We start from the raw sequence: 14,093 nt of genomic DNA on the forward strand, positions 1-14,093 counted from the left end.
TTATGTTAATGGAATGCCATTAGGCCATGATTCTGTATGAGCGATTGGGGAGAGAGGGCACGTTTTCAGAGACCCAAGTCAATGCAAACGCTGTGTCTGCTTAATCCATTTTCCAGGAGAATATTTACCTAAGCGTTTTCTGCTTCTATAAAATGAATCGGGCTATTATTTTTTTCTTTTTTGCCATTGGAACCCAGCCCACTCCTGTAAGTGATGCGATATCATTTCAGGCTATTTTCACAGGGTGACAGTATAGTCAATATCGTTGCTGTCGGGCAGAAATCTCGTATATCCATATTTCAACTTTTTTCCATAAATGAATGTCCCACTTCGTTATACTACAGTGTCACACAAAAGTAGCGAGTTGTGAGCTTGTAAATCGGTTATTTTTAGCAATTTTTCATTCATGTTTTTAAGTGAAAGTGTTAAAGTGTGCCTGTGGGTTTTATCAATATTGAACCAATGAAAAGTATTAACAAGAGCTGGTGACTATATAATAAGTACATTGGATCCATTAGTAGACCGTTTTTTATTTATTTATTTTTTTACATTTCCTGAAAATTAATGGCTTTGGACATAAGGTTTCCAGACAGTGGTGATATACTTTTCTTGACAGCTCTAAAAATAAGAAGCTCTGAAGAAGAAGAGGCCATCTGTCATCACTGTCACTAATAACACTGGCGACATGGCTACTATCGTGGAATCTTCTAGGTGGAAATCATCAACGCTGCATCCTGTTTCCTGCAGCAGGTCCTCTGCATAGACAGGAGAGGCAACAACAACTCACACAAACCGCAAACTCAACCACCTCACTACATCTGCAAAGATCATCCTTTTGATAGCCTAATTTGGTTTTGACCACCGTGTTGACTCATCACAGAGTTATTTCTGTAAATTGTGGCACACTAACATTGTACACAGTAAAATCCTCAGGGTTAACTTATTGATTTTTAACTGTGAGAGTGCACGAATATACCCTTATGGGTCCATTTGGTTCCATTTGTACACTCTCAGAGTCATGAACCGTAGCGTCCCTATTCTGGGCATGTCATAATGTGCGAACATTCAACGTGTTCGCACATTATAGCAGATCTATAAGCAGATCTATAAGCTCTCAACGTGTCGTGACACGTTGTGAGCTTGTAGATTGTCTATTTTCGGCAAAGACATTGAATTGGTGTAGTAGAGTTAAAAAAGCAGGGGACCAAGTAAAGGCCCCTAGGGAACCCTGGCCAACTGAAGTATATAGGGTTTAAATTGTAAAAGGAGCACTTCACCTATTTTCAACCAAATCTTCATATGATTGATCCTCACTAATGCTCATTAAGATTTTCCGTCTACTCGCTCTGCATCTCGTTGGTCTGCTATGGACAATTCAGAAGTTGGTCTACCAATGACATCATTAATGGGGATTCCAAGCTAATAGAATCTACAGCCTTTCTCTTCCTCATCATGATCATCATATAACCTTTATTTCTGTAAAGTTAGCATGCTGAAATAGAAGCCATTGTTGATAAAATGAATAAATGTTTCAAAAAGTTTTAAATTAAGTGTAAATGACCAAACCTGCCTACCGATGATGTCGCTGGTAGGCAGGTTGCTGAACTGTCCACAGCCCTCCTCTGAGACTTACCGATGTTTTGACCGATATCCTATTGTTGAAAAATTGAAAGTTTCCAAATCAATTTGAAAAACATTGATTATTATTAACTCATTCAATGCCGGCCGTTTTCAGTTGGCCATTAGTGCCAATCACGTCTTTTGACGTCACCTAAAAAAATAAAAATTGTTTTTCAACGAGGTCACAATGACCTCGTTGAAATTTGTGAAACCACACCTGAAGTAGCCTCGGAAACCCAGCCTTTTTTTTTGTTTCAAAAGAAAAAAAGTCTGGGCGAACGGTGCAGGAACGATGGTCTTAGGACCTTGTTAACTCCTAACCAACCATATATCCTAGAACGAGTGGTACAGTAGAACATTTTCATAACTCCATTCCGAGTCCACCGCAGCTAAAAACCCGAGCTGATGGTCCATATAGATTGTGTATTTTATCACTCGAATGTTGTTGTTCTTTGGTGATATCTGACTTTCATAATGACAGAAAACTGTCCACAGTGTTTGTGTTAGATGCGCCCCTCCGGAAGTCTCGCCAGACGAGATTTCACCCGTGATTTCATCCAAGCTGGTCGTAAACACTACGGCGGCCCATTTGAGACAAAAACTCTGTGGCGAGGTTTCTGTCATTATGAACGTCAGATATTAAAAAAATAAGAAAAAAACGAGCAAAAGAAATTTGCGATCTATCGCATTTGACCGTCCGCTCGTTTTTTTAGTTGCGGTGGACTCGGGTGGAGTTATGAAAATGTTCTTCTGTGCCACTCGCTCATCCTAGGATATCATAATATCATATAAAGGTAAGAAAAAGTCTAGTCCGAAATTCTCCTTTAAATTTCAGAACATTTTGACAAAATGCAAGCAAATAAACATCAATAATTTTTTTATGGATAAATACAAAAGATTAAATCATTTATATAGCCTATATATGGTTCTGTATCAGTATCAGTGAGCTTTTGCAGATTCCATTCCGATTGGCTATGACTTCCTATGAATTTCATGGGCCTGGGTAGGCAACCCGGCCTGGTGGGGATCTGCGCTCAGAGGAGCGCACTTTTCTACTTTATTATCTATTCAGTAAGTTAAACAAAAATGTAGGCCTTATATTTTCATATTTTATTCCACGCATAGTTGGGGATAAGCTTGCGCACAGCAGCACAACAGGTGAACACAATTAACTTCAATGAGGGAATTTGGGAGTGTTGCACCAAAAGTTGCCGTTCTACAAGCTCACCATGCCTCTAGAAATCAGCGATGATGTGGGCATGTACAGTAGGTGTACATGAAGTTAAATGCGGGATATTGTTTTGTGTAAATGAACTCAGTTCAATGTAATGTGCACAGGTAAACGGGCTCAAACAATGTCAAACTGTCAAGATTCTAGCTGCTGAAATGAACTTCCCATTTGGATAATTGGATTATTGTTGACAAACGAACAGAACATGGATGCTTGTTTGCAAAAGGATTTTTATATTTTCGTCTGTCGGAGCGGTGAGGTCACTGCTTCTCTCTACTTTTGTATGATAGTGATAGCCTAAACTTGGAATTTGTTTACTGTTATTAATTTCTATCGCTTGCTGGACATTAAGACACTCATATTGTTGGGGATTTTTCTGTATTTTTTCCACATTTATTCATCTATATTTTGTTGTTGATCAAACGTCCGGTTGTGTTATGTACTGTTTGATTTGATGTGCACATGGATGAGTGAGAGCTGCAACGCAGTTCACTACTGTGTTATACCTCTACTGGGTAGTTCCAGTAAATGGCAGTTCCAACTTTCTAACTAAAAGGACAAGTCTAGGGTAAATTAATGATGATGAAAAACATCGGGCCACATCGGTGGCAGAACTACCGATGCCGATGTAAAAAAAAAGCCCCAAAATGGCCGATATATTGGTCAGACCGATAAATCGGCCAGGCTCTGTTTTACAGTACAGTGGAGTAGAGCTCAGTACATGTTTGTATGTTTTCTGAGTCTCTCTCTCATATATCTCTCTGGGCTAGACTCAGCGTAGAGGCATAGGGAGGAGGGCTCCTTTGGCATTTGTGATGTGTCGTCAGTGCGCTGATGTTATTGATCCCGGACCTTCCGAATTCATTAGGAGATCCAGCCCAACTGCACCACATCTTTATTTATGCTGCTGCTGCTGCTGCCTTGTCGGTCTGCCTCTCTACCCGGCTCTCTCTCTCTCTCTGTGTATCTCTGGCTCCCCTCCTCTTTCATCCTCCATGCATTATTCTTTTATTATTCTTTTACAGCTGCCTTATCGCCTCTATTTTGGCGTGGATGAGACCTGTCATCTTTGGGTTTGGACTGGGGAGCTGACGGGAGACTTCAAGGCGGGTGAGGGTGGGGGTGGGGGTGAGGTATGAGAAAAAAGAAAAGAAAAAAAACTGCTGAACCCCCCCCCCCCCTCTCTCTTTTTTCTCTCCGCTGAAATGGACTTCTCCTTCCTTTTTTCCTTTCTCCTGCCCCCTCTCACTCTCTCCATTTCACTCTCTCTCTCTCTCTCAGTAATGAGAATCCCCTCTCTAATTGAGGGAGCGGTGGTGAGCTGGCCGAGGGCGGCAGGGTTAGATTGTGATACTGGCTACGTGACTGTTATGCTGATGGAGGTGGCAGATCAATAATTTAGGCCCTGACCTTAATGGTGATGTTAAAATGCTCATTCTTCGGGAGTCTGGAGGCCTTAAAGGTGCAGAGTTGGATAAACCCAAGGAGCTGGCGGGAGCAGGAGGTGCTGTGTGGGGGATGGTGGGGAAACAGATAAGAGAAGAGAAGAGGAGAGGAGAGGAGAGGAGAGGTGGAGAAAGAGAGTGCATTTTGCAGTCAACGCCTCAGTCGGTGAAAGGGGTGGGGGGGTGGGGTCATGAGTGATGTTTTCCCCGCTTCTACATTCATACGCTCACATTGTCACCAACATTCATCCTCTTAGTATCTGTATATGAATGCCATAAGCTTTCTATTGCCTGCGTTGGATAGCTGGTTGTAATCCGTTTTCGTGAGGAATCCTCCATCGCCCGTTGCAGAATGCATTGCGGGCCAGCCCAGACACCAGGAGTGAACAAAGACCGCGGTAACGAGTGGGTTTAATCTGGTTCTGGGCTTGTTTTCTGTTGCTAGCTTAAGGCCATGCGCATTGAGAATTCGGACGGCCATCGATTTGATTCCGGGGGACATTAATGTCAAGGCCTCATGCATCTCTCTTGAATCCCTGAGCCCGGGACGAGCTCTCATTCCCTGATGGCAGGATGCGACCATCCCAGCCCACCCCCCCACCCCCACCCCCTCCTCCTCCTCCCCACACACCCACCCTTAGGGGATGATATATTAGATATAACCAATTCAATTTTATGCAGCCAGAACAGACGCCCTGGGGACATAAACACACACATTTTTAATACACTCCTCACCAGGAAGCCCAACGCGCTGGAGCCTGCGGCTGCCCTGGGTCTCCTCTCACACTCAATTATTAATGTAACGGCCGTAGTGGCTTAATTAAATAATAAAGACAAGCTCTCTGCAAAGGAATGGGACAAGGACAAGTCAGGAGGGAAGGTGGCTTTGCCAAACACTGTATTTTATCAAATGAGAATGCAAGGCTGTAAGCATGCCACGTTGCAATAACCTTTGTTGATGCTATGAATATTTTATGCATTTTCAGAGATAAATTGGTGGTTAACTCATCAGATGCTTATGGCTCCATGTCTACCGATTGGATCTCCTTCTGTATGCTGTGTTTGTCTGTATGTATCTGCATTTTTTTTATATCAGAGGTTAACTATTAAATAATGGGATGTATTAAATATTCAGCAATTTAATGAGGAAAAGGGAAAGGGGTATATTTGACAAAGGTTGCCTCTGTGGATAATTTTTCCAGAAACCCTTGTTGGAAATATAAATCATTTGCGGGTAAGGTGGAGACTTTTTGGCTTAGAGTCTTGGATCTGCCCATAAATCAGTTTCCTCGAGTGTCAGGTTAGACGCAGGGTTGCTATACCTCAGCTACATAAAAAGAATGATTTCCTCAGATTATGGATTCCTGCCACCTCAAGGGCAAGTCAGAGGAAGCACTCTTGTCTCTGACGTGATGAAATGTGGCGTTATCTTTTACTTTGTTTCATTAGATTCACTGGAGATTACACACTCTATCCTCAAAGACTGGATTGCCTAGCTTGCTAAGATGAGGGACCCTCTGGCCTGGGGGCAAATATATATTTCCACGGCTCCCATCCCCTGCTCATTTTTTGAGTTCATGTCTATTTTAACTTGTAATTAATTATTCAAATTCATTTTGAAATGCAAGTTACATTTTGAGTGGCTCGTTCAAAGGCGAAAGACGTTTTTTCCCGCTAATGGCAAGTAAGCCCCGCCATTAGATTGAAAAATAGGCCCATTGTGTGTGTTGACTTGGTGGCGCGCTGCTATGAAGGATTGCGACAAACTGAAGTGTTTAAATCGCCGAATTGAAATTAATGCCCTCTCAAAGCCAGGCTTGCTGACGATACATTAAAGCTAATACTCCGGTGAGGTTGAACAAATGTTTGTTTATACACATGAAATACACTTGGAGAGAATGAAATGATTGGATTTCTACAAAGTAAACACTTATATTACAGAGAAAAACAAATTGTAGAGCAATGAGGTGTGCGCTTTTGCTACTTACTGCATGTGTATCTTTTTGAGGGGGGGGGGGGGGGGGGTAATTTTTGTGCCATGTTTTATTTATGGGCTTATTCTATGTGCTTTATTTTCTTTCCCTGTTCATTGTTTTCTTCTGAATTTCATGGTCAATTATAATGACCATAATGGTCAATTCACACACACACACACACACACACACACACACACACACACACACACACACACACACACACACACACACACACACACACACATACACACAGACACACACACACACACACACACACACACACACACACACACACACACACACACACACACACACACACACACACACACACGCGCGCATACATATATATATTTATATATCTACTGTATGTGGGTTTTTTCTTGTCTTTTTATAACCTACATATTTAATGCACACCCCTTTCCTTGTTTGGTGCCACTGACACATTGAGACACTTTCAAAAGGTCATGCCTCAAGTCTGCCTTGTCACATCACTTATTCAGGCTACTTTTATTTATTCATGCCACTTTTCATTTTTAATAATTTAATGCAGTCAAATGTTTCTTTTATGCCACTATAAAGTGCTCGCCAAGAGGGCTGAGTTGAGGAAAATATGGCTATATGGCTTTTTCATATGGTCGAGACAATCCTCCGTGTAAGTGTGAGCTGTGTGTGTCAGTATAAGCTGTTATGTGTATCGATTGAAATTATCCCTCATTTACACTGCAGCCAAGGAGCTCTCAGAGGCCAGACGCAAAGGCAGAGAGTGTAAGAGCCTCCCCCTTGCCCTCGTCCTCTTCTTTTTCCTTTAGAATTTACTGCCGATGGCTGAGAGTGGTATTTATTTTCCTCAGACTCTGCCCTGCTATCCCGGAGTTGGCAGAGTGATTTTGTAGAATAGAAACATTATAGACTGTTAGTGTCAAAGTGTTAAATGTGATGTATAGAGCTGGGGGTTTCAGAGGGAGGAGGGGCGGAGTAGGCGGTAAGGAGGTGAGCACCACCAGCCGTGACTGAAGCAAGGTGCTCATGGGAGAGAGAGAGAGTGAGAGAGAGGAGCCATCCACCATGTGAGGGATGGAAGGGTAATGTGGCGGGAGGTAATGGCTTTTCTCAGCCCCGCTGAAACAGAGGGGAGATCATTAGGGGCTGCCGCGCCGCACCGCGCTGTCCGTTTACCCTGCCGCTGCCAGCGGCCTCTGTCAGGGCGGGGACGAGGAGACACACACAGTGTTTGTGTAGTAGCCTTACTATAGCAGACGGACACTGGTACAGTGGTGGTGCTCCAAGGAGGTGATAGCGATATAATGAGATCTGGGACCTCCCTTACTGGGAGCGAGATACACCTGCTTGGTCTAGCTAGTAGCTACTGTGCACTCAAATGTAGACAGATGCAAATACTTCACTGGTTACAGTGTTCTCTAAAAGGTATGTACAGTATGCGATGGTGTGGTAGCACTATTAAAGGAGCGCACATTCCTCCACACAGATCTTTCCTGCTGGTCATGTGGTGTGAGTTGAAAATTGAATTGAATCGAAGGTTAGCTTTGGTGGTTGGTCTCGGCAATGTGAAAATCAAAATGCAATGTTTGCCATATTTGTGCCGGAGCTCTCCCCTGCTTTTCATTTGATTGTATATTTCAGGATGCCATTGGATGACCTACATAGGGAATGAAAGTGTAGTCATTGTTTTGCATAAAAAAAGACCAAAATGATTGTTGTTCTTCCGCACAGTAGATTATTGTTTTTGGGTATCAGTATTTATATAAAAGAAAAAAGAATGTACACATAGCTAGATATAAATAATTTGTCTTGATTTTAGGATATACGTTAGCTATTCTTGATTCAAACACTTTAAGATCTTTATAGCCAAGTACTTACTAAAAGATAGCTTGAGGAGATATCCTAGGTATACAAGCCTGTTACACATCCCAGCCCAGTTAGGTTGAGTATTGCCTCTGTTGGGCAGAAACCTTGTATGTTCAAAACCATTACTTTTCAGGAAATGGAAAAAATAACCTGTTTTGAATGCATCCAATGTAGCTATTATAACGTGCCCTATTTTTAGTTATTATAGGTGAAAGTTTACAAAGAAAATCAAAAATAGTGAAAATTGCACATTTATAAGCTCACAACAAATCGCATCACAATGTGTTGTGAGCTTGCAAATCATCCTTTTTTTCTTGACACTGTCATACAATGAAGTATGACATTTAGGAATTTATGGCATTAATTCATGAAGAAACATAAATACCGTAGATGAAATATGGGCATACAAGGTTTCTTTCCGACAGCAACGATATCGTATAAATATTTCTAAATATTCTTTTTTTTACCTGTATTAGAAATAAAGGTGTACTTGTGTGCACCAGCAAAGAATCCTTACGACTGGTTAACAGCACTTTTGAGCTGCCGGTCGATTTTTGCCGCGGTGAGCTTCCAGCCCTCCGTGACAGAGAAGATTGGACGTCATTAAAGCCTACACTCTGTCCGCTGTCTGGGGCGTGTGAAATGGGCTCTGCTGCAGCTGCTAAAAGCACCGACTGTTATTGTGTATCTCCATTGTACATCTGGAATCTCAAAAGGAGGCTACATAGACCCCTATGTGCCTGTGTTGCATTGGTTTGCTTTGTTATTTTAGTTTGTTTTAATTGGAATGTGTGGTGGTTGGCAATAGCAGTGGTTCTAAAAGTGGGTCCGGGGGGTCCCCAGCTACATTTGTTGATATAGCATCACAATCAGTTTAACCACTTTAACCCTATTTTATACTTAAGCTATCAAAAATAGCCAATCTACAAGCTCATAACACGGCAACGCATTGTGAGCGTGTAGATGTGCTATTTTTGAAAATATTTAAAAATAATGTAATTATAATTCTAATAATAATTTAATTAATAATTCTCAAATCTTCTCTTCTGGGTGTCCCTGGCACAAATCATTTTCAGATGGGGATCCGTGGACAAATACAGATACATTTTGGGGTCCTTGACATGAAAAAGTTCGCGAACCACACTGGGCTAGAGAGTCATGTCCCGGGCACAGTTTGAAGAGTCTCCTAGTGTCCCTGTCAAGACCAGTACACACTGTATTAGTAAAGGCTGCAAGAAATATGATCACACCAATAAAACAGACCAATTATTCCCCATTGACAACCTTCAAAGCCCTTTTTTATTGGCCGATTCAGCCAAATAAAACTTTATTGCATGAGTGGAAAGGGACACCATCATTTTTGCATAGCTTTTCCAAGCCTAGCGTTTATATGATCCCCGTTATTACACCTCTGTGACATTTTAAACTTTATTGAACATGACTTTAAAATGTGTAGGCAGTATATAAAGATTGAGGAATTTATTTCTTTCAGATGGGACGAGCGTCCCTGACAGTTGAGACCTGACTGGAACAGCTTGGCATCGTTTAGTGTCTCCTTGTTAGGCCAGGCCGTTTATTAAAGCATGTGAGTGCTTTTGCAAGGTCTCTGCATTAGAGCCCAACCCATAATTTTGAATCTGATTCCGATCTCGATTTTGAGTCCTACCGATTCCCGATTTTGACCAATATTTTGTCAAAATGTGCAACCTTTTCTAATTAATTTCAAAAACTTAGATTGGATTGAAGTTTCTATATGAGAACATTTAATTAGAATTAATTTTATTTCCGGGTACCCAAAATATAGGGACAGAAAAGTTTGAAGTGGTTAAAATTCGAGACACCTGCATAACTGCCAATACTGATGAAATTCGTTTAAAAAATAATGAACGACATCTCGGCCAGACTGAAATATCGGTCGGGCTCTACTCTGCATCCCCCTCTGTTGATAATCCTGTCTTCCTTGGGGTCAGGATTTCGACAAATCCTTGCTTAAATTTTATAATTTTAAACATGAGGTATTTCAAACGTCCATGTGATAGGAAGGTGTCTAGGTGTAGTACTGTGATACGAAGGAAGTGAGCCCCGCTTGATTCCACAGATTCAAAAGCGGGGGGGGGGGGGATCCCATTTATGTCATAAAGATGGAAGGAAAAAGAGGCAGGCACAGAGAAAGAGAGACAGATAGAGAAAAAGAGAGAGACAGAGAGAGATCGAGGTCCTGGCCCCCTTCGCTGTGTAATTAAAAGGGGGGTGTCTGTCAGGGGTGGCTGCTGCTTTGTGTGGCCCCATATGTTTGGGCCCTGATACAGGGAGGATTATTCTGTTTGGAAGGCTGATAACAGCCTGTTTATAACCTTGGCAGAGACTGCAGCCTAATCTGGCAGCAGCACATCTCTCCCCACCTCCACCCCCAAATATTCTCACAGAAAAACCATATTGGCTACTTTGTCACAACTGAGGAAAGAGTAATGCCCCCCAAAAAAAGAAAGAAAAAAGACTGCAGTATTCCACGTCCTACAGTCTCCTTCTGTACAGATGCTCCAGTGTTGTCTAATGTGCATTAAATGTTGACATTCTAATGTTATGTCACAGGGCATGGTAGCTTCATGGTAATCAAATGTTGACAGGTGTAGAGTCCATCCATTCATGTGAAGAATTCTTCTAATTATTTGTGTTTTATTTTTTCACTGACCTGTGTTGGCATTTTATTGTCAACACATATTTGAGAAAATGTTTGCCACCTCCAAATATTCAGTCCACTTTCCCGTTTCAAGGTTGTTGTGCTTTATTGAGCCAGTTTTGTGCTTACCTTCTCTTTGTAAAGTCAAATTCTCTTCTTTTGCAAATTTCATTTTCATCGTTCACTTCCATTGCTGATTAGTTTTGTCTTTTGTTCCCAGAACATAGTTATTATAGATTCTTTGAAGTGATTGAGTGAGTCATAATTTAAATTATTTTACTGCCAACTGCTTTATGATTTTAAGTCCTTTGTGTTTTTCAAATAGGCGTTTCAAATAAAAGAAGAAATTATCTCCCTTTGAAGCAATCAAAATTACACCCTTCCTATGCTAATTGCTACATGAGAGATTTTTTTTACTTTGACTGAACAATTCAGAAAAGCATTAAGGGGTAAAGTTCCTGCCCACCACCATGGAGACTGGGTTTCGATTCCTTCACTGTGTCTCAAGCTTGGCTGGGTGCTCCAACAAACACAATTGACCATGTTCTTGGGTAAGAAGCCGGCAGGCGACTCCCACAGGTTGGTCGGTGCGCTTGCTGTATAGGGAGCGGAACTCCCAGTGAAACTCTTAAATAAGTGGCTGGCGATTTCATATGTATCGGAGGAGACGTGGACCCTCACCCTCCTCAAGACAAACATTGGGGGTTGGCACACACGTGGGGTGGGGTTAAGGTTTGATCGAAGAACAGCAATAAAAGCAATCTGCATTTTCTCAAGACACTAAAAAGAAACATTTTCTCAAGACACTAAAAACAAATGCTCCCCAAGTCCTATATGGTGGATCAGTTAAGCAAGACTTGGCATTTAAAATATTTTCAAATATTATATCTATCTTTTTTTTAATTATTATTAGACTTGTCATGCTTTTAACATGGGTCTCTAACAATGCAGAGCTAAACCACGTCTGTGACATTACATCCACAAGCAGGGTCACTTCCACTTCATAAGAAGATGTATTGAAATTCAATTCAAAAGTCCACATCCCTATTTGGCCATGAAAAGAAAATCCCGTAATTCTCTCTCTGACTTGCACTATCTGTGTTAATGAGAAGGAACAGCAGGGATTAGCTTCCTGCATGCTGAATAAAAGTCACCCCCTGTAGCATGGCTGCTCTGTGGCGAAGGACCCGTAACCAGCGCTGCCACGGTGAGGGGAGTATTCAGAATGGCAGGAGAAGAGAACTGTCAACCTGTCACCCAGCCCCACCCCCGCCACAAACCCCCCCCCACCCCCGATAAATTAAAGTTACACAGTGTGCGTGTTGTAGCAGCGGCTGTGCAGAAAGCCTGGCTCCTCAGGTCTCAGGAGAGAGCAGGCAACTAGGTCAGACTGATAATGTAATCCGCTGACTGGATCCTCAACCCAATACATCCGGAGAGAAAAGCATGACAGGGAAAAAAAAAGGAAAAAAGAAAAGTGGAAATATTGCAGGGAGAAAATGGGAACTTTTCATGTGTTGTTGCACTGCATGTTATTATACTTACGGGTTCCATTGCACAAATGTGGAAAGGTTGCAATGGAGTTAGAGGAGTGACTGTCTTCTATGGGATATTGATGCCAAGCAGGTGTGTCTGTTTAGCGTGTGTGCGCATGTGCGAGTGTGCGTGCACGTATGTGTGTATGTAGTGTATGTGTGTGCATGCTTGTCCACATGCTTGTATTGTTTTGAAACAATGGTAACAAACACTTGCTATGCATCCCATGTCTATAATGCATTATAAACATACTTATAGTGCATTATAATCTTGCTTGTAACAAGCTTGTAACACTGTATAAGAACTCATAAGTTTATAAAGCCTTACAGACATGATGACAGATGCATAGCAAGTATTACCATTGTTTAAAAACTGTAATAGGGTAATAATGTTCCTCACTTGGCTTCCATGTATGTTTTATCTGTTCACCATGTATGTACCGACGTACCGTGCTTGCACTGTACTTTAAGTCCCCAGCAAAACAGTATCATGCCACCACTCCAGGGGGAGAGAGTGACATGAATTAGTTCCTGCATCAGCAAAGTGCATTTTCATTCCCATGCAGTATTCCAGAGAGGGCTGAGGGCCCACTGTGACAACCCTGCCTCCCTGCAGGTGTGGAAATCAAACAGGGCCTATAAATAGCCCAGGCAGCTGGGAGTAGTGTACTGTAGACTGGGGGGGGCGGGGGGAGTGGAGAGGTGTGGGGGGGGATTAGGGGTCCAGCTGGGGAGGCAGGTGTGTATAGACTGGCCGACAGAATAGGACTGCTGCTATCTCATTGCATCTTAAAGATGCCCGCAAAGTGTCACACCTGAGCTCAGTGTACCCGTCCGATGACCACTGTCTCTAACTGTCTACAGTATGTACTGTATCTATCTATCTATCTATCTATCTATCTATCTATCTATCTATCTATCTATCTATCTATCTATCTATCTATCTATCTATCTATCTATCTATCTATCTATCTATCTATCCATCTATCCATCTATCCATCCATCTATCGAATTATCGCTCAAGCTAGCTAGATCGATAGATCGATCTAGGAACTATGCACGAATTTCACCCACCTTTTTACTTCTTTAAACCTGTGATGTGCATGACAATAAAGCTGATTCTATCTATCTACTCAATCTGATCAATCTGATCAAACTGATCAAACTGATCTATCTATCTATCTATCTATCTATCTATCTATCTATCTATCTATCTATCTATCTATCTATCTATCTATATATCTGTGGTATCTATCTATCTAATCTGTAAGTGTGGACAGGTACAATTCACGTTTGACTGCTGATACAGGGCTCCCATTTCCAGTGGATGAGTTGAAATGTCTATCATTCACATGACATCTACCACTTTAGGTTGGTGGGTTTGCATTATTGTATTAATTCCAATGTGCTGTATGCTCCTTGTAGCCAGAGGCAAAATTACACATTGTCATCAAAACACACACATACGCCCCTACAAGCTCACCACAAACAAACAAACACGCTGTCCCACACACACGTATGCAGGCGCGCACACACGCATGCAGGCACGCACACACGCATGCACGGCTTCACAGCTGATTGACAGCAGGGGCTCCCCCTGACCCAGTATAGTGCTACTGTGGGACAACCCTAGAGGCCTATGATTAATGACTAGACCTTATCCATTGGTGGTGTGGTAGGCTTGCCAGCCTGGCCAGTTAGACTGCCTGGACCACTACCTCTCTCCTGTTAATGCTTTCT

General features: G+C 42.1%; 1 protein-coding gene across 2 annotated transcripts in view; it reads left to right on the top strand.

Moving 5' to 3' along the window:
• Positions 1-14,093, top strand: part of pbx1a (pre-B-cell leukemia homeobox 1a) — a 55,392-nt gene that overhangs the window by 16,861 nt on the left and 24,438 nt on the right. The window lies entirely within an intron of this gene.

Source organism: Gymnoscopelus microlampas (genome assembly GCF_963454915.1).
Source record: "Gymnoscopelus microlampas genome assembly, chromosome: 5".
In the NCBI taxonomy this organism is placed as follows: Eukaryota; Metazoa; Chordata; class Actinopteri; order Myctophiformes; family Myctophidae; genus Gymnoscopelus; species Gymnoscopelus microlampas.